The 19,151-nt window shown below is 39.1% G+C and overlaps 1 long non-coding RNA gene across 1 annotated transcript; it reads left to right on the top strand.

The window, feature by feature from the left end:
* Positions 1 to 657: 657 nt before the first annotated feature.
* On the top strand, positions 658 to 16,523 carry LOC117290766. Its single transcript, XR_004519073.1, has 9 exons — positions 658 to 2,432; positions 5,514 to 5,582; positions 5,963 to 6,604; positions 6,724 to 6,803; positions 6,944 to 7,021; positions 10,128 to 10,215; positions 13,999 to 14,178; positions 14,845 to 15,002; positions 15,844 to 16,523. It is a non-coding gene; the product is annotated as an uncharacterized LOC117290766 (long non-coding RNA).
* Positions 16,524 to 19,151: the final 2,628 nt, after the last annotated feature.

Raw genomic sequence — 19,151 nt, 5'->3', positions numbered from 1 at the left:
ACAAGGATTTATTCAAAGATGAAATCAAACAAGCAGTTTATTTATCGTCGGCTCATTGATATAAGGTCATTAATTGCAATTGCATGTTCGTGATTATCAAAAGGTCATTTAATGAAAGATGGGTATAAGTTTGAAAAAGTAAATCAAAATCAACAAATGAATGTTTTACTTAGAAAATTAAAGTTTCTTTTTGCCAAACACATACTCTGAAGACCACTCTTGCTCAATCGACCCCAATACCAGGAGCTCCAAAATATGCAAAAGCAAGTTCATTAAACCTATACACGTTGCACTATGACCTTATAGTTCTGAGCAGAGGTTATGTAACTTTTACTCAAAGCATTCCTTGCATCAGGAGTCATGTCTGTAAACTTACTGGAAAACAACAATTTCCTCAAATTGGATTTTGTCAGTTATAAGTTCAAGATTAACTGGGCTTTCATGTAAAATTTTATCTAGCCAAGTTTTTGATTATTTTAAGAATCAGGTATATGACAGTATAAAGGTTTAACATGTGACGTGTGTTCTGTTGAAACCTGTCAAAAAAATCAAGTACAGTTTGATGAGTAGAATTTAGAAACTTTACATGGTGGAAATACGATATGGAAAGGTTTGCAGTAACACCATGTAATGACTTTCTAATGAGTTGGGGTGGTTCTGAAAAGAACCGTCGGTTTCAACTCTGAGTTGGAGTTGAAACCAACAGTTCTGTTTTAGAACCACCCCAAGTCATTTACAGATGGTGTCATTATATGGTGTGACCGCAAACCTTTCCATAAAGTTTGATGCTAAGAAGTATCTTATAGTACAATGGAAGCTTAAGTTTGGATTAAAAGATTGCATTGTATGGTTCACCTGAAAGACATTTGTAGAGTGCAGATCCTACAGCTTTAATACATATCAATATTTTACATGTTTGTTGACCAAACATATTGACCAAAAGTGAGATCAAAGAGGGTAGATGCTTACTAACAGCAATTAGGCAAGACTTTTCGTATTGCTGAACATTGCCAATATCTCTGTTAGAATGGCTCCTTATCTTATCCTGTATGTGTGTTTGTTTCCTATCATAAAGAAGAAACTACTAATAAGAAACCAAATTAATTATGTTGAAGATATTGATAATTTAGTTGAGCTGCTTTACTTGTTTCTTTCAATGTGATGTTGATCAATGTCTTTCCGGTTTGTACATGCAGTTAATACAGTCATAAAGGTTGTGTTTGAGAAAGAAAAACGGGTCGAGAAAGGCTGAATGTTATAATCAAGAGCTATTCGGTTGCTTATGCTGCCGATTGCTGAATGTTATAATCAAGAGCTATTCGGTTGCTTATGCTGCCGATTGCTGAATGTTATAATCAAGAGCTATTCGGTTGCTTATGCTGCCGATTGCTGAATGTTATAATCAAGAGCTATTCGGTTGCTTATGCTGCCGATTGCTGAATGTTATAATCAAGAGCTATTCGGTTGCTTATGCTGCCGATTGACAAACACATTCCATACCAGTTCTGCCATGTATTTTTATAAAATAAAGGATGCAAAGTTAATGTCAGAATGTTGGCCAATGCACACATCTTTGTCAGTGGTGCAACATAGAAAGATATTGTACAATATTAAAGTATTAGTTATGTAACTGCCCCTAGAATATGGTTATGCATGCCCTGGCTTATTTTAATTTTTATTTATTTATTAATAATGTGTATTTTTCAATTTCTTACCGCATTCCTATTATTTTTTGTAAATGGAGATAGAAGAAAATTAATTTTATCTAGAAATAAAGTACTATGTGATGAATTTTAACTCGTTCTCAGTGGTTTCTTTGCGGAAATGAATGTTAATAAAAATAATATTATTAATAAAAATGTCAAAAAGAAAAGTTTTGGTAACAAAATAACTCATTTCCCTGAAAAGCATTTACAAAAATTAAATGTATTAAAATATTAACAAAACTTTTGGGCAAGGGGGTGTTTGAACTTGAAGAAATAACTAATCGTCTGGCCGAAATAACGTTTTCTTATTGTTCATATACTTTGTTTCTTTATTCTTCTTTTCTTTTGTCCATGCCCTAAATACACTTCCGTAGTACCAATGGGCAAAACTGCATAAAGAGGGCGTTCAGCCCTTTTCGAAAGTGAAATTTGGATTTGGCACCACAGTCATACTATAGCTTGGCCCCGCGGTTGTTGTGACAATATTGCGTGTGCTGTGCGTGTAGACGCTCAGGGATTCGGACGAGAGAACGGAGCCTGAGCCCAATCCAAAGCCGAAGCCGTGGTTTCCAAAAGGGCCGACGGAATAGTCTGGTTTACAATGTCTACTTTCTGTGTTTTCGATCCTTTGGTTTGAGTCGGGTTACTGACACGTGAGCGCCATCTTTGAATTACAAGAGTAACTTTGTCTTGTGATCTTACTCAACAAAGAAAGCTTTCTATTCGGTAAGTGCCGTATTTTATTCCTAAAAAAGTACGTAGAAATAAAGCATAAAATGTGGAAACATCACAGTTTGAGAAAGGGGCGATTATGATGAGGAAGGCCACGATGTCCACATTTATTTTTAAAATCTCGTCGGGAACGGTCGATAACGAAAATGAAAAGGCGCCCAGTCGGGCGCGTGCAATATAACACGAGGATGTCCACATGTGTTTTTTCACAAAATTAAAACAAGGCATTTCTTGTCAAACAATGTTTTGTTGTTGAGTTTCTGTTTATGCATTGTTTAACAAGGATAACTTTCCGTATGGCGCCACCACTTTTTCACTCATTTTTACAAAAAGGGATATCTCATTGAGGTAAATAAGATACTATATTATTTCATATCGAATGAAAAAGTGGTGGCGCCATACGGAAACTTTTCTGAAAATTGTTTTTACCAATGTAATAAAGTTGTCCCTTTATGTGACCCCATAAAATGCGTTTTAGTCTTAATTTTTTTATCAGTTTTTTACTTGTCAAAAAGTTGTTGAGCCATTATTCATGAACTTAGGAACTACCTCAGCCCATGTAGGGTAAACTGGACAAGTTTCCGTATGGCGCCACCACTTTTACATATGATATGAAATAATATAGTTAGTATCTAATTTACCTCAATGAGATATCCCCTTTTGTAAAAATGAGTGAAAAAGTGGTGGCGCCATACGGAAAGTTATCCTAAACTTCACAAAAAAAGAGCAAAGATTTCTCAAAAAATGTGTATCAATCTTCAATGCTAAGTAAAGTGTGTTGTCACAATACAAATGATTTTGTTGATAATGATGAACAATTGTAAAAGCGAGCCCAGGAATTGTTTTATAATTTTTGTGTTCACCACGTAAATAAAATATAACCAGGGTGAATTGATTCTTATTTCTGTGTCATTTTTTTTCTTGTCAAAAAAATGTTGTCTGGTTGATCTTCTGTTATTCATTATTCATTGAGGTAAAAATGATAAGATGGGGAAATGTTTGTGTTCATCAAGGAAATATATTTGTCAAAAGTTACGATTTCCATAAATGTGTATAGGTTTCATTGTGTACAAAATTCTTACAACATTGGTTAAAAGTTACAACACCTAAAACATATCGTTGGTTTAATTCTCCATTCTCTCAATTTATTTAATTGTTCCGGTCCTACTACTTGCCGTCAACTCGCCGACTTGCCGTCAACTCGCCGTCAACTCATTTTCGTGCCGTCAACTCATTAAATTTACATGAAAAATGTATAAATGGGACACGGAAGTGTTAAGTCTGGGCTAAACTACATATTTCTCATGGTTTTCGGTAAAAATTCATTCACAAAAACGAATTTGTGTTGATAAAAAAAAAGTACCAATCATTGACAACTTGGGCCAAGACTAATCAATGTGAAAAAGCAAGATGGCGGCCGACGGTTTTGCTGTTTCGAGATAATTTTTTCACGAGAAAAAAACTCAATTTTATTCCGAAATATGACCTAAAACTTTCGCGAATTCTCTTTGAGCTGATACTTTACAGTTCTATGCTTCTTTTGTGGATTTTAAATGTATATTGGAGGAGTTGACGGCGAGTTGACGGCGCAAGTGAGTTGACGGCAAGTTGACGGCAAGTAGTAGGACCCAATTGTTCAATCACATTCCCCCCCCCCCAAAAAAAAAAAAAAGTTAATAAAAAAAATGAATACAAATTCTGGTTACGGGTCTGGCCTCATAAATATCTTGTGCACTGATTTTCAACGAGATTTCTGATTTTGTTTTGCCTGCATATCGACTGTGACACTTATGGTAACCTGTAAATTGCATAAAAAGTAGTGTACACGTATGTTTTAGAAATGAGTGGTAAATAAAAAGCTTTAAAAAAAAATTTCTCCAAGTGTTGTATTAATTCCAGTGTTACTTTAAAGTCTCAATAGCTGGTAACGTCACTGTGATTGCATGGTGTCAAGACTAGTGACCAGAGAAAATGTCAGTTAGGACGGCATATTAGAGGGGTTGATCTATAAAACAATGGTGTGACAATAACTCCTCTACTCTGACTTTCAAGTTGGCTGACCTGAAGTGCTAAAATACAGAATGATTGAGGCTGCTACGGAAATAGTTATGAGACAGGAGAGTAAAGCTTAACAATTTCACACACGGGACCCAAGTTGCATGTTATTACAGTTTCGGATTGCACACAAACCAACATTGAAGCTTTAAATTGTGTCAACGTACCTTCCCCTGAAACCATCCTGCGCTGGACTGGACACATTCTACGTATGCCCAAGGAACCCATCTCGAAGGCCTCTCACGTAGACGTCCCCTGCTCCCCTACAAAGATTGAGTGAAACGAGACATCAGTGCTGCAGGCATACCAGCAGATTGGGAACACCTGGCCCAAGACCAACGTTCATGGCGGCATCTGGTCCAACACGGCACTGACGGGTACATGATGCATGGTCCCAGAGCTTGGAAGATCGACGAACAAGCACGCAGGAATGCCCGTGCTGTTGAAGCTATCTCTGCCGACACACCGTCTGTCAAGACGGCCTGATGAAGAAGAGTGGGTGACAAGAGACAGAGGCAATTTGTGCACAGTCATGACATCAAAATAAGTAATACAAGTGATTTTGTGTTAGGTCCATTACCTTAACTTTGAAAGTATTACACACACAACATTTCTCTAAAGAATTGTCACTGCGTGGTGTAAAACTGCTAATTGGTGAATTTTCAGTTTGTAAGTTTCTCTTTCTGAAGATGACCTTAATTTTGTCTAATTGACAAAGTAAAGTGGGCAACCATCTGGATGTTTGAGATGTCTTATTATTTTGTCCACTGGGAGGATGCAACTGATCACCACAGAGTTAGTAAGAGAGATTGACTTATTAATTGATATCAGACCATTACAATTACTGCCTTATGATTTAAAAATCTGGTTTGGCTGAAACAGAACAGTCCTGACAGGTAAGATATCTATTTATTAAGTGAACTCAAGATGTAGGGGAGTGATTGGATAAAACATAAGATGGTTGTTGATTATCTAAATTCTCTTTGTATTAAGTGCTCTCTATGTTTAATTTTCTTTAAGGAAAGCTGTCAACTGATGCAATGTAACTTTGCATCATGGTGTCAGTAGTATCAGGAAAAGTTACCCCAGGTAAGATTGTTGACTTTCTGTTAAACATTAGGTAGTGAATGGATTTGTAATGAGATGGTTGCTGTTATTCTCTATTCTCTTTGTATCAATACTCATCATGTGTTTGTATTTGCTGGGCACCTCTGAAAAACAGTGATTCACCGAGATGTTTCCCAGGATAAAAAATAAATAAATAAATAAATACTTTTTATGTTTAACCATGGAGGAATAAATTAACTGATGTCCTCTTTCGCTTTTGATTCGTGCTTGCAGAGACAAGCTGTTGAATTGAAAGTGACAGAAGACATCAGTTGAAGGTACTTGACACCCTTGAAAGGAGTGAAGCGATTTTCTATGTACCAATACTTGCCAAGTGCTCTTTTTGTTTGTTTTTCTTTAAGGAAAGCTGTTTGTCTGACGTCTTCCATCACTTTCAATTCCTGCTGCCTGAGGATCCAATGCAACAGTGACATCACGGGTGAGGAGTGAATGAAAGAAGGTCAGGGAGCTGGCCCCATCAAGGCACTGCCCCCGAAGATGAAGGGCAAGGAATACATCGCATGTGTCCAAAGCTGCATGGTGTACAGCTGCGAGATATGGCTCACAAGGGTGGGGCACATGGAATGAATGAGCAGAGATGAGAATGATCAGGTGGATGTGTTGTGTGTCTCTGGCTGACAGGCTGTCAAGTGAGGAGCTGAGGAGAGTCGGAGTGGAGGGGATCAACACCGTTTTGAGGAGGCACTGTATGCCGAGGTGGTCTGGTCATGTGGAGAGAAAGGAGGATGCCAACTAGGTCAAGAGGTGTACCAATGTAATTGTGGGTGGGCCCAAACCCATTGGCCAACCAGGCAAGACGTGGCAGAGCTCTGTGTCGAGTGACATACACCTTCTTGGAGTCGATGCAAGGGATGCGGCGGACAGGGCAAAGCGGAGAAGAGCCATAGGCCAACCCAGAACAGACTTGACAACGGCCTTCAAACCGACATGATGATGATGCTGATGATGATGATTAGACAAGCTTTGGAAACCAGTCCTGATAGGTAAGATGTCTGTCTACTGAGAAGTGATGGGATAATGGACTTGAGATGTGTTTTTTTTTATCACTTTTCTATTTGTATCAATAGTCATCCAGTGCTCTTTTTGTTTGTTTTTCTCTAAGGAAAGCTGCTTAACTGTGATGTCTTCTATCGCTTTCAATTTCTGCTGGCAGAGACAAGCTGTGGAAACCGGTCCTCATAGGTAATATGTATACTACTTAGTAAGGAAAGTTGGGAAGGGAGTAGAGTGATGGGATGATTGACTTGAGATGGTCGCTGTTTATCTCTATTCTCTTTGTATCGACACTTACCAAGTGCTCTTTATATTTATTTTTCTTTAAGGAAAGTTGCTTAACTGATGTGTTTCATTGCTTCTAAATCCTGCTAGCTGAGACAAGTTGTGGAATCCAGCCCTTGTAGGTAAGATGATAACTTTCTGATTAACTGAATAATGGAGTGGATGGTGTATAATAGTTGATGGTTGCTGTTTATCTCTATTCTCTTTGTATCGACACTTGCCAAGTGTTCTTTATAATAATGTTGAATATTTCTAGAGCTCCATGTCTGTCGATGATCACACTCCTGCCGCTAAGGTACTCGTATAACCTCAGCGTAGATAGTACTTTATGTGAAGAGGAATGACTAGCCACACTGGGATGACTTACACAGAAGATATTAGTTAGGGTTTTCTAGTGCGCCATGTCTGTCGATGATCACACTCCTGCCGCTAAGGTACTCGTATAACCTCAGCGTAGATAGTACTTTATGTGAAGAGGAATGACTAGCCACACTGGGATGACTTACACAGAAGATATTAGTTAGGGTTTTCTAGTGCGCCATGTCTGTCGATGATCACACTCCTGCCGCTAAGGTACTCGTATAACCTCAGCGTAGAAGTACTTTATGTGAAGAGGAATGACTAGCCACACTGGGATGACTTACACAGAAGATATTAGTTAGGGTTTTCTAGTGCGCCATGTCTGTCGATGATCACACTCCTGCTGCTAAGGTACTCGTATAACCTCAGCGTAGATAGTACTTTATGTGAAGAGGAATGACTAGCCACACTGGGACAATGTGTTAGCTAGCGAGCCGTGCACGCCGTGTTAGCACGGCCAGTTGGGCTGAAAACACGGGCAAAAATTTGATGCACGGCTTGGATGAAGCCGTGCTGTCTAATAATTTCAGTGAAGATTGCTGAACTTCTTTTATTCCTTTTTTGTTGTTGAACAGTTTAAAACAGCAGTGAGTAAAATTAGATTTGGTTTTACCAGATTTCCTTCTTCTTTTTGAATCAAAATTTCAACGACGCAACCATAAAACAATCACTCGAAGTTGCCTCGAAAACGCTGACCACATTGCTACCACACAAAACACAACGCACAAACCACCCATTCCACAACGCACGTGCAAATTACACAACGCAAGCGAGACACGTAGACTTCATTTTAACAGTCAGTCGTCGTCATCGACTGTCATCAGCAGGCAGCATGAACTCCATGCACGCGTGGTATGATAGAGGCGAATTCACACGCGTTTTCGTTCAGATTATTTTAGGTACCAATCACATCTCCACGATCCTACAAACCATCGCGCTCTGGATTTTTCTACTATGACGTCAGTATCGGTAACTGAGTGACACGCGGCGCAGTGCACCTTTTACCGCATACATTCTGCAGTTGCTTTGTAGATTGGTTCCGCAGTTTTGCCCAACTCGACGGCGGCAAACATGAGGATCTTTTTTCCTTCTAGAAATTCAAGGGCACATCGGTTGTTCGTTGTAGAGTTTGTTTGAAACATCGATACTTTTTTAGATTTCAATGTTTGCATCTCTTGGGTGTTAATGCAGTTGACAAAACTGTTTTTTTGGCCCAGTGGAACAACTTAAATGGCACTGTCTTTCGTAACTGTTTGTTCTTTATTCTCCGCAGACTGTTTACAAATTGCCTTTGACCCGGTTTCAACAAATAAACAACCTATAAGACTTAAACGTTATGAAACCTAAACAAATACTAAGGAAAATATTAATTACCATGATCAGTCAGTTTAAGTTAAGCAAATAATTATGGTACATGTAAATCACTCTTGACATTTTGATTGGTTGCAAATACTTGTGTGAATTTGTTTAAAATAAATACAAAAACTATTATCAGCTTCTTGACATTAGGCCTATAGTTCTGAAATCAAATGGACAAGAATGGATAGAAAATTAACATTAGTAAATGATAACTCTTAATTTCTTCAATACCTCTTCATTTTTTTTTTAGTCTTAAAGCAAAAATTTGTATCAAGAGTAACACATGCCCTAAAATATTTTGTTGACAGCAAACTTGTACTGCATTAATTGTATCGCTTTTGAATCATTTCAGGCTAAATGGGTCCAAGCTCCATGGTCCAAGTAACTGCTTTGAACTGGCCTAATATTGGCCCAGAAACATTTTATAGAGTTTAATAATGTATAGTGGACGTCGATCACCTTCACAATATCTGTGCTTTAAAGCCTCATTTTCGAGTTGAAAACAAAACAAAAATTAAATCAAAATAGTTTACTTGTAACAGAGAAATAGGTACCAGAAATGCATCAGAAAACCACCAGAGAGCACCTACAGTAGCCAGAGCTTCCAGGGCCCTTAAGGGGGGGGGGACAGACTTGGCGATGCGCACTCGTGTTGTGTGCTACGCACACAATGTTTCTATTTATAGTAGTGATTTTAGGTTGCACTCCCACTTTTTCAGTTTGCACTCCCACTTTCCAAATTCCTGGCTAAGACACTGCACTGGGATGACTTACACAAAAGATATTAGTTATGGTTTTCTGGAATGCCGGTAGTAGTTCTTGGGGATATTGTTGTAACAGTGAAACCATGACTACAAAAAAGGAAACACAACAAACTACCCATAAAATTCTCATTGAATTTTGTGTTCATATATTATCTTTTCTTGATACTATCTATAATAGCTTACAAATCAAAATTTTACAACAAAAACAAAATTAAGTACAAATAATAAGAGGATGATAATAATAAGATTGGCTTCTTATATTAACCTCACATATCCTTCACTCAGTGGTGCTTTAACATACAATACTTTCCTGCAAGGTATTTGATGTTTGAATTATGAAACTAATCACTTTTTTTAAAAGGTGCTGTGGCGTAATATGCAGCCAATCAAACCAGGAACACCGAGAACAGCCCCTTTACTTTTAGATAAGTGCACTCAGTTCTTTTACTTGTGTTATACAACACACAGGACCAACAGCTTAACGCCCCCCCCATCTGAATGATGAAGCATCATGGTTAAGTGTCTTGCTTAAGGACACAGTTGTCACCACTCTCAAACACACACTCTGCAGATCAGAAACACCACAGTTTGAATCGGATGCTTTTAACCGCTTGGCCATGACACGCCACTGATTCAATAACACAAAACTGCTTAAGCATATAAATTAATTAAAATTTTGCTACATTTCGGAACTAATAGCATGACCCATTTACTTCAGTAATTCCTTGGGTATGTTTTATCTAAGGGAATCAAGAGTAGTGACGAGGTCTTAGACTGGAGCTTCATACCGGCAAGCTGAGATCGTTGGGGTGTGACAAAGGACTAAGCCAAAGGTGAGATTCTTGAAATGGCTTAAAGGCACTGTGGACACTATTGGTAATTACTATAAATCATTGTTAGCATAAAAACTGACTTGGTAACGAGCAATGGAGAGCTGTTAATAGTATCAAACATTCTGAGAAACAGCTCCCTCTGAAGTAACGTAGTTTTTGAGAGAACTATATTACTTCACTCAAATATTAAAACTCTTCAGGCCTCGATGATTAAGACTTCAGGATTGAAGCTTTTTATTATGCATCTGAAAGCAAACAAGTTTGTGCAACAAGGTTTTTTTTTCTTTATTATCCTCTTGCACCTTCGATGAAAATTGGATCAAAATGTTCACATATCAACGATCATGTTCAACGATCATGTACACCGGTTAGCAAAACTCATGTTGCCCTCGGCACTGTGCAGCCATGGAACATGTGTCTTTGTATCACATCACATGATTGGTTCTCGACCTCTAAAATTTCACAATTCGTTACAGGTATAACAACAAAAATTAAGGAGAGCAACTGTAGCAATCAATAATAATGCTTATAAACACCTATTAAGGAGAGCAACTGTAGCAATCAATAATAATGCTTATAAACACCTATTTAAAACTTTCCACACAAACTTTAGGTTATATTAAATATTATTTATGACAAATTACACAATGAATATTTAAAACAGTGAATATGTACAACAGTGAATCATTACTTTAGATTAATTGTCAAAGGTTACTCAGTCTCATTTACCACATGGATGATTGTTCTTTTTGGCACATCAGTATAATGTGTGGCCAATTTGAATTTTCTGGTGGAATCAATTGTCTTTAGAGCTGCTTTATCAGCCCAAAAGTGGGAGCCCAAAAGTAGCTAAGCACAACAAAATTGTGCTCACCAGAATACAGTTTACTAGCCAAAATACCATCTTTAACTGGTATCCTGCTTGAGGCCTAATTGCATTGCTTAAAAAATATCTGCTAATGGCAAAATAAGTGGGATTGTCAAAGATGGTAGTTGAGACTTGGAATTTTAGTTGAAGTCACTGGACACTATTGGTGATTACTCAAACTAATTTTTTGCATAATAACTTATTGGTAACGAGCAATGGCAAGCTGTTGATAGTATAAAACATTGTGAGCAACAGCTCCCTCTGAAGTAACATAGTTTTTGAAAAAGAAGTAATTTCTCACTATAAAAATCTTAACTGAATTTGAGACCACAACAGAGGTCTACAATTCAAGGCATCTAAAGCACACGACGTGTGCGACAGGGACTGTTTCATTATTCTCTCGCAACTTCGACTACAAATTGAGTTCAAATTTTTACAGGTTTGTTATTTTATGCATATGTTGAGATACACCAAGTGAAAGGACTGGTCTTAGACAATTACCAAACATGTCCAGTGCCTTTAAATAACTCTTTGAAAATTTGGCTCTAAAACTGTGTTTAAGTTAATGTTATTTGATTTGTTACATTGAGTTTTCACGCCTCAGATGATTGATAGGTTTGTCTAGTAAATGGGGACCTTGCACACAGCAGATCGGATCTGGTCACATGGTAGATCGTTGAAACCAAACTCCCAAAGCTGTGCGCAATTTTCATTACCATCTTTATTATCAGGCTGATCACCGGACCAATTTATGTAAGGGATCTCGGTCTCTCCATCCATGCACTTCCAGGGATCTTCAATGAATCAATAAAAAAAAATCCTTACTAATTTAATGACAATGGATATTTGGGTATTTTTTGTCACACAAAACACAATGTCCACAGATTTACATTAAACTTAAACCGTTTGAAGATAGTGATAGTAGAAAGCTTCCCTTAAAATATTACTTGCTGAGGTGCTATAGTGGTTGAGAAATAAGTAAAACAATGTCACCAAAATACATTTTACATGCTAAAATAATTTTCGTCGTTAGAGACAAAACATTTTGTTGTGACTTGTATTACTCATTTCTCAAATACTACAGCACCTCAGCAAGTAATATTTTAAGGGAAGCCTAGACCATCATTATTTTCAAACTGTGTGAGATATAAAAACTGTGGACATTGTGTTTTGTGTCCTTCAAAAAGTAGCCAAACCCTTTATACCACAAGGGAAACTGACTGGGTAAATTTTGAAAAGATGTAGGGGTTGAACAAAGAAAAATGTACTAGTGTGGGACTCGAACCAACAACCTCAGGATAAACGTGCTGGCGCTCTACCAACTGCTTTCTAGCCTTGTGTTGGCGGTTTCCAACATAGTTATTGAAAAAATAGCCCAAGACCGCTACTATAGGGCTAGATAGTTCAGTTGGTAGAGCGCCGGCACATAATTCGGAGGTCGTTGGTTCAAATCCCACTCTAAGAAAGCTTGATTTGGCCTCGCTATACACCACGTTTATAAATCATTTCAAATTTCACCTGATGTAGAATTTCTCATACAATTGATCCAGGGATGGTTTTTTGAGATGCTCCACAAAAAGAACTGTTCCTCTGTTGAGTTTGGCGCAGCCATGCTTCCCCCAAACTGAACACACTTCTGCCGTGCTGTAGACCATTGTAAGGCTTCAGTGACTCTGTAACAGTGCATGTTGTAGTGACTCCAATAAATAGGACACACTCTTTTGGATGTGCATCTGCCACTAGCTTTATCATACAATTGAAGTGACATGAATATAAGTAACAGAGTAACCGTCAAACTTAGTGGGTTCATCCTGATCTTGATACTTTCAAGCTAGTCAGGCTTTTGGTTAAACACCGAACAATTCTTGGCTTATAACAAGCAGCTATTATCAAATAATATTTTGATGCGGTTTTTATTAATAACCATCAAAACAGGAAATGGGACTCAGAATTTGCATTATGGGGGTGGTAAAAGTTTTGCCTAAGAAAGATTCATGTATTGTGCTCTGCATATTTAAAATTTGACATACTTCTGATTGTTACTTTTTGTTTAAAATTGATAAGACTTGACATTAATATGGTTCAACTTTTTAAAGGGAGCAATACAGCATTACTATTGTAATGAGTAAAGTAAACTATAACCCATATTGTTTTAGAATGAGGTCTGCCCATTTTTAATATAAAGTGGCACCTTTTACCTCTTAGCTGCAGTTTCCAATATCAGGCCGGAACACCAACCTATCTGCTCCAGCTTTGTATTGATTTTTACTTAATCTGTGATGAAAGCCGAAATTAAATTTGCGCTTGGCCACCATCTATTGAAGGTTAAATGTATGGTTACTATGGCAATATCTTATGATGAATCATATTAAGATGAGTCCTGTGCTGTGAATTCAAGCCAATGATTCTGAAGAGTAAGGTCAAAGGGCAATTTCAGTAGAAAATATGGCTCAACAGTTTTCTGCTAAGCAAAATAATGAGAAGGACCAGTCTAAAGTGTTCATTTGACGTGGTATTTTGGCTCGTAAACTTATTCTGCTGAGCATCTTTTTACTGTGATTAGCTACTTTTTGTGCTTGAGCTTCACTATTAAGTTGGGCCATGGTTTAAAGGCACTGGACATTGGTTATTACTAAAAAATAATTGTTGGCATAAAAAATAACTTGGTAATGAGCAATGGAGAGCTGTTGCTAGTATAAAACATTGTGAGAAACAACTCCCTCTGAAGTAACATAGTTTTTGAGAAAGAAGTAATATCTCATTAGAATATTTTAATTGAGTTGGCATTGTTTAAGTTTTTTCTGGAAGCTTACTGATTAAGAAGTTATAAAAACCCCCTTTTTAAAGTAAATACACATTCAAAAAACTGTAATCTGAAAACAATAAAACAGCAGCAGTTTTTGTTTTATCCATAGTTTGCTGGAGTCCACAGATGTCCGCCAAAGGGTCTGCAGAGTCTACACAACATGGGATTGTCATCATAAGTTTCACCTCTTGCTTGAGTGGTGCAGAGACAGAGTCAAGCGCCCTCCTGTGTACTGTTCCATAAACTGAAGATAGAGACATGGAGTGGGGCGATGTACGAGAGATGACATGTACGTTGATTTGAATAAGGGAATAAAAGGGTAGCGACGAGGTCTTAAACGACCGTTTAAAACTGCCAGGGTCGTGGCCTTTATCGCACGGCCTGCAAGGTTTCAAACTGCCGTTTAAGACAATTCACTACTCTTTTATTCCCATTCATAAATGCCCTTTGGTTAAAAGGCGAAACAGTTACATAATTTGAAACTATCTGCCACTATATCTGCAACATGTGATGCCAGCCGGTTATAAACAGCTACAGCCGGTCATTATCAACCGTTTAAACACCCCCACGTGTTGTGCTCTCCACCAATAGAATAAGCAAAACTGTCTGGGGTATTTATAATTGGTAATTCATAGTTTGTCATTGCTCGCAGTAGATGGTCATGAGACATCTGTACCCCCTTCAATCTATGCAAATAAGTTTAATTTGTGAAAAGGCCCTGACGACTCTGGAAAGCATGTGGGGCTGGTATCCTGTGACCTTCACGTGGTAGCCCTGTTTTTAAACAAACCTAGTTATCAGGAAAAATAGCCTAGGCCTACATTTGAAACTGAAATATATTAAAAGGTGTACTTAATTATAAGATTGTGAGTCAATTTGCATTAAAAGCATACTCTGCTCAATCCTAACCATTATTAAAACGTCCTAATGCAAGAATACTTGCTTTATTTTACAGATGACCAAACTGCAAGGTGGCATAACAACTGCATCTTCTAAGGACCCATGTCATCCATGAAGCAGCACCTAAATCAACACTGTAAGTTTGTCAGCAAGGCCTGAATGAACAAACCCAGGGAGAGTAAGTTCCAATGAATGGAAGGCTGATGTGTATAGGTGAGGTACAAAATCAACTTTCTTTACAACATTTTTTTTTTTAAAGAGTTTAGTTCTATTTATAAAGATACAAAATGTATACCTAGTACTTTAAGCTTTTCAATTTCAAATGAATGGTTTGATTTTGTTGGCAAAATGTTTCACTATAATCTGGAAAACACAGCAATAGTGCGACTGAATAATTGGTTATCAATACCACAACTTTCTCTCACCTAACACAGGTTTCTAATTGTTTCTTGTAAAAATACAGCAAACTTAAATACCAAGAAAAATAACGGCTTTCGAGGCACCTGACACTTTTGGTAAATCTATAAAAAAAAAGTTGTAAGCACAACAACAGACTTGGTAACGAGCAATGGAGAGAATACAGGTCATTGACAATTACCAAAGGTGTCCAGTGCCATTAAGCTAAAATAATAACTAACCTTTACTAAAGAAAAAACAGTATTTATTCAAAACATTGAAGAAAAAGAACTAATATTATATAGAACTTTAGTTGAACTCATAAAACTTCTTCTTTGCTACGTCATTGTGCTGCGTAACACTCCTCAGTCAACCCACGAATGTTGTCTCATTTTTAGTCGGCTTCATCAGGAGGAAGTCTCCCTCACCTTGCATTCATCCAATCCTAGAACTTCTTTAGTTGTTCCTGAGTTGGAGGTTTCAGTTTTTGGCCTGCATTTGAACTGCTGGACTTATACATACCATTCCTTTTTATTCAGAGAATTCATTACAACCCTTTACATGATCTGAATAATTATTACTCTAACTACATTGTAATTATAGCATTTTCGTAACTTTACTTAATTTTTTAATCCTTATTTTTTTGTCAAACTTTCAGAAGGCAACCTGACACACAGTATGACTTCCAGCACACAATCGTCAGTATCATCTTGACAGCTGAATATTGCAAAGAAGAGACCCACCATAATGTAACGGCTAGGACTCTTTAATGGACAGTAGATTTCTATTCGCATTTGTGGACAGTTACATCTTATGGACCTGAAAAAAACTAATTGAGTTACGGATTATCAATGCAAGGATCCTTGGAGACAAGATGTTCATCACAAGAACTGTGTATCGTTCAACACAAGGACTTTCCTGAGATAATGTTCATGAACACAAGAACTATTCAAGATATCGTTTACCAGCACAATGACTTTACAAGACAGTTTTTCAACACATCAAACTTTCTTAAAGACAATGATCTTCAATCAAGAGCTGTCCAAGATAAAGATAAAGAGAATGAATTGTTATCAACACAAGAATGGTCAAAGTCATCAAGACAAGAAGTTTCAAAGAACAATCAACACAATCATTGGAGACAAGAGTATTCAGCAAAGAACCGTCCGAGACATTCATGAACTTATAAACTTTTCAAGTAATAGTTGTACTGGCCCCAATTTCATGGCTCTGCTTACCGCCGAATTCTTGGCTTACGATCACGATTCGTCGCTTACATGCAGGCGCCGCATTTCTGCGCTAGCCTTGTAAGCGTAAAATGCCTAGTAACGTGGAGTATGCGCGCGCAGAAGCCAAAATTCGCCGCTCACCTGTGAAATACGCTTGCCGTAAACACCGAATTCCCTGCTTCCAAGCGCCGATTCTTTGCTTACAGTAAACAGAGCCATGAAATTGGGTCCAGATTATAATGAAATTGATGTCAAAGCTAAAGAGTTTTGCCACAGGGGGTATTTGAATGAAGACACTCTGTATTGAATGTCTTTAGGTTTTGGTTGTTTACTGTCCTGTCTATTGAATCTTCCTATAAATGTGATATAAATGATAAAAGTGTTAGCAACATGGGAATTGTGTCAGTATGCTGAGGATACTGACTGAGGGTTATGTGCTGGTAACCTCTACCCTCAAATGTTTCTTATAGGCCCTATAAGATCTTTCCTATCATGTCAAGTTATTAGCCACATGCTGAGGATGATGGCTGAGGGTGACTGTGCTAGTAACCTCTCCCCTCCTGTACTTATTGTATTCAAAACTTGTTTAAGTAATATGGTGATTCTGCAACTTGCACAAATGATTTGTTGTAAGAGTGTAAGATGCTAGAGTGTTGGATGCTTTTGCTTTCATTGTTATATTTGATGATCGATGGTTGTGTTCAACACGCAGTAATCGCTATTCAGTGCCATCTTATTACATCATGGAGCAACACATCCTCGCCAATTCCTCGCGATTCATGTGCCAAGTTACTATATAGGAGCAACAATGTTCCTCGCGATTCATGTGCCAAGTTACTATATAGGAGCAACAATGTTCGTCGCAATTCAGCACCACATCTTTGAGCAACACTTGTACCTCGCTATTCTGTGTCATTTTACAACATCAGGAGCAACACAAAGTACCTTTCTAGTCAGTGCCATCTTACTACATCGTGAAGCAACACAAGTGCGTTAAGCAAGAGGTTGTCTTCAGCCGACACCATCTCGGGAACCTCTGATGGTCAGCTTCCACGCATCCCGGTCCAGCATCAGTGTCCTCAGCGCAGTGGTTTCTCATTGTGTTGAGTCGTCCGGGTACAGACCCACCCGGTGCCATCGCTTTTCAGTGCCATCTTACTACATCGTGTAACAACACCAGTGTGTTGAGTGACGCCATCTCGGGAACCTCTGATGGTCACCTTCCACGCATCCCGGTCCAGCATCAGTGTCCTCAGCGCAGTGGTTTCTCATTGTGTTGAGTCGTCCGGGTACAGACCCACCCGGTGCCATCGCTTTTCAGTGCCATCTTACTACATCGTGTAACAACACCAGTGTGTTGAGTGAGGTTGTCTTCAGCCGACGCCATCTCGGGAACCTCTGATGGTCACCTTCCACGCATCCCGGTCCAGCATCAGTGTCCTCAGCGCAGTGGTTTCTCATTGTGTTGAGTCGTCCGGGTACAGACCCACCCGGTGCCATCGCTTTTCAGTGCCATCTTACTACATCGTGTAACAACACCAGTGTGTTGAGTGAGGTTGTCTTCAGCCGACGCCATCTCGGGAACCTCTGATGGTCACCTTCCACGCATCCCGGTCCAGCATCAGTGTCCTCAGCGCAGTGGTTTCTCATTGTGTTGAGTCGTCCGGGTACAGACCCACCCGGTGCCATCGCTTTTCAGTGCCATCTTACTACATCGTGTAACAACACCAGTGTGTTGAGTGAGGTTGTCTTCAGCCGACGCCATCTCGGGAACCTCTGATGGTCACCTTCCACGCATCCCGGTCCAGCATCAGTGTCCTCAGCGCAGTGGTTTCTCATTGTGTTGAGTCGTCCGGGTACAGACCCACCCGGTGCCATCGCTTTTCAGTGCCATCTTACTACATCGTGTAACAACACCAGTGTGTTGAGTGAGGTTGTCTTCAGCCGACGCCATCTCGGGAACCTCTGATGGTCACCTTCCACGCATCCCGGTCCAGCATCAGTGTCCTCAGCGCAGTGGTTTCTCATTGTGTTGAGTCGTCCGGGTACAGACCCACCCGGTGCCATCGCTTTTCAGTGCCATCTTACTACATCGTGTAACAACACCAGTGTGTTGAGTGAGGTTGTCTTCAGCCGACGCCATCTCGGGAACCTCTGATGGTCACCTTCCACGCATCCCACTCCAGCATCAGTGTCTTCAGCGCAGTGGTTTCTCATTGTGTTGAGTCGTCCGGGTACAGACCCACCCGGTGCCATCGCTTTTCAGTGCCATCTTACTACATCGTGTAACAACACCAGTGTGTTGAGTGAGGTTGTCTTCAGCCGACGCCATCTCGGGAACCTCTGATGGTCACCTTCCACGCATCCCACTCCAGCATCAGTGTCTTCAGCGCAGTGGTTTCTCATTGTGTTGCATTGACCGGGTAGAGGCCCACCGAGTGCCATCACTTTTCAGTGCCATCTTTCATGGAGCAACATAAATACCTCGCTAGTTGGTGCCATCTTACTACATTGGAGCAACACAAAAACATCGCTAATCAGTGCCATCTCACTGAGCATCAACTGGACTCACTGCGGGATTCTCAGGAAAACCTTTTTTTGGATCATGATCATGCTTGACTGTACATGATGGAGCAAGGAGAGTGATGTGCTGGTAATCTCTCCCCATTATCACAGCCTTTTGAAACAAAGATCAACAACCAATCGACTTCAGTAGTGGTGTCTGTGGAGATCTTGC

This window comes from Asterias rubens, chromosome 5, assembly GCF_902459465.1.
Source record: "Asterias rubens chromosome 5, eAstRub1.3, whole genome shotgun sequence".
In the NCBI taxonomy this organism is placed as follows: domain Eukaryota; kingdom Metazoa; phylum Echinodermata; class Asteroidea; order Forcipulatida; family Asteriidae; genus Asterias; species Asterias rubens.
The sequence above is the reverse complement of the archived record's forward strand: the minus strand, read 5'-3'. Positions and strand labels throughout refer to the sequence as shown.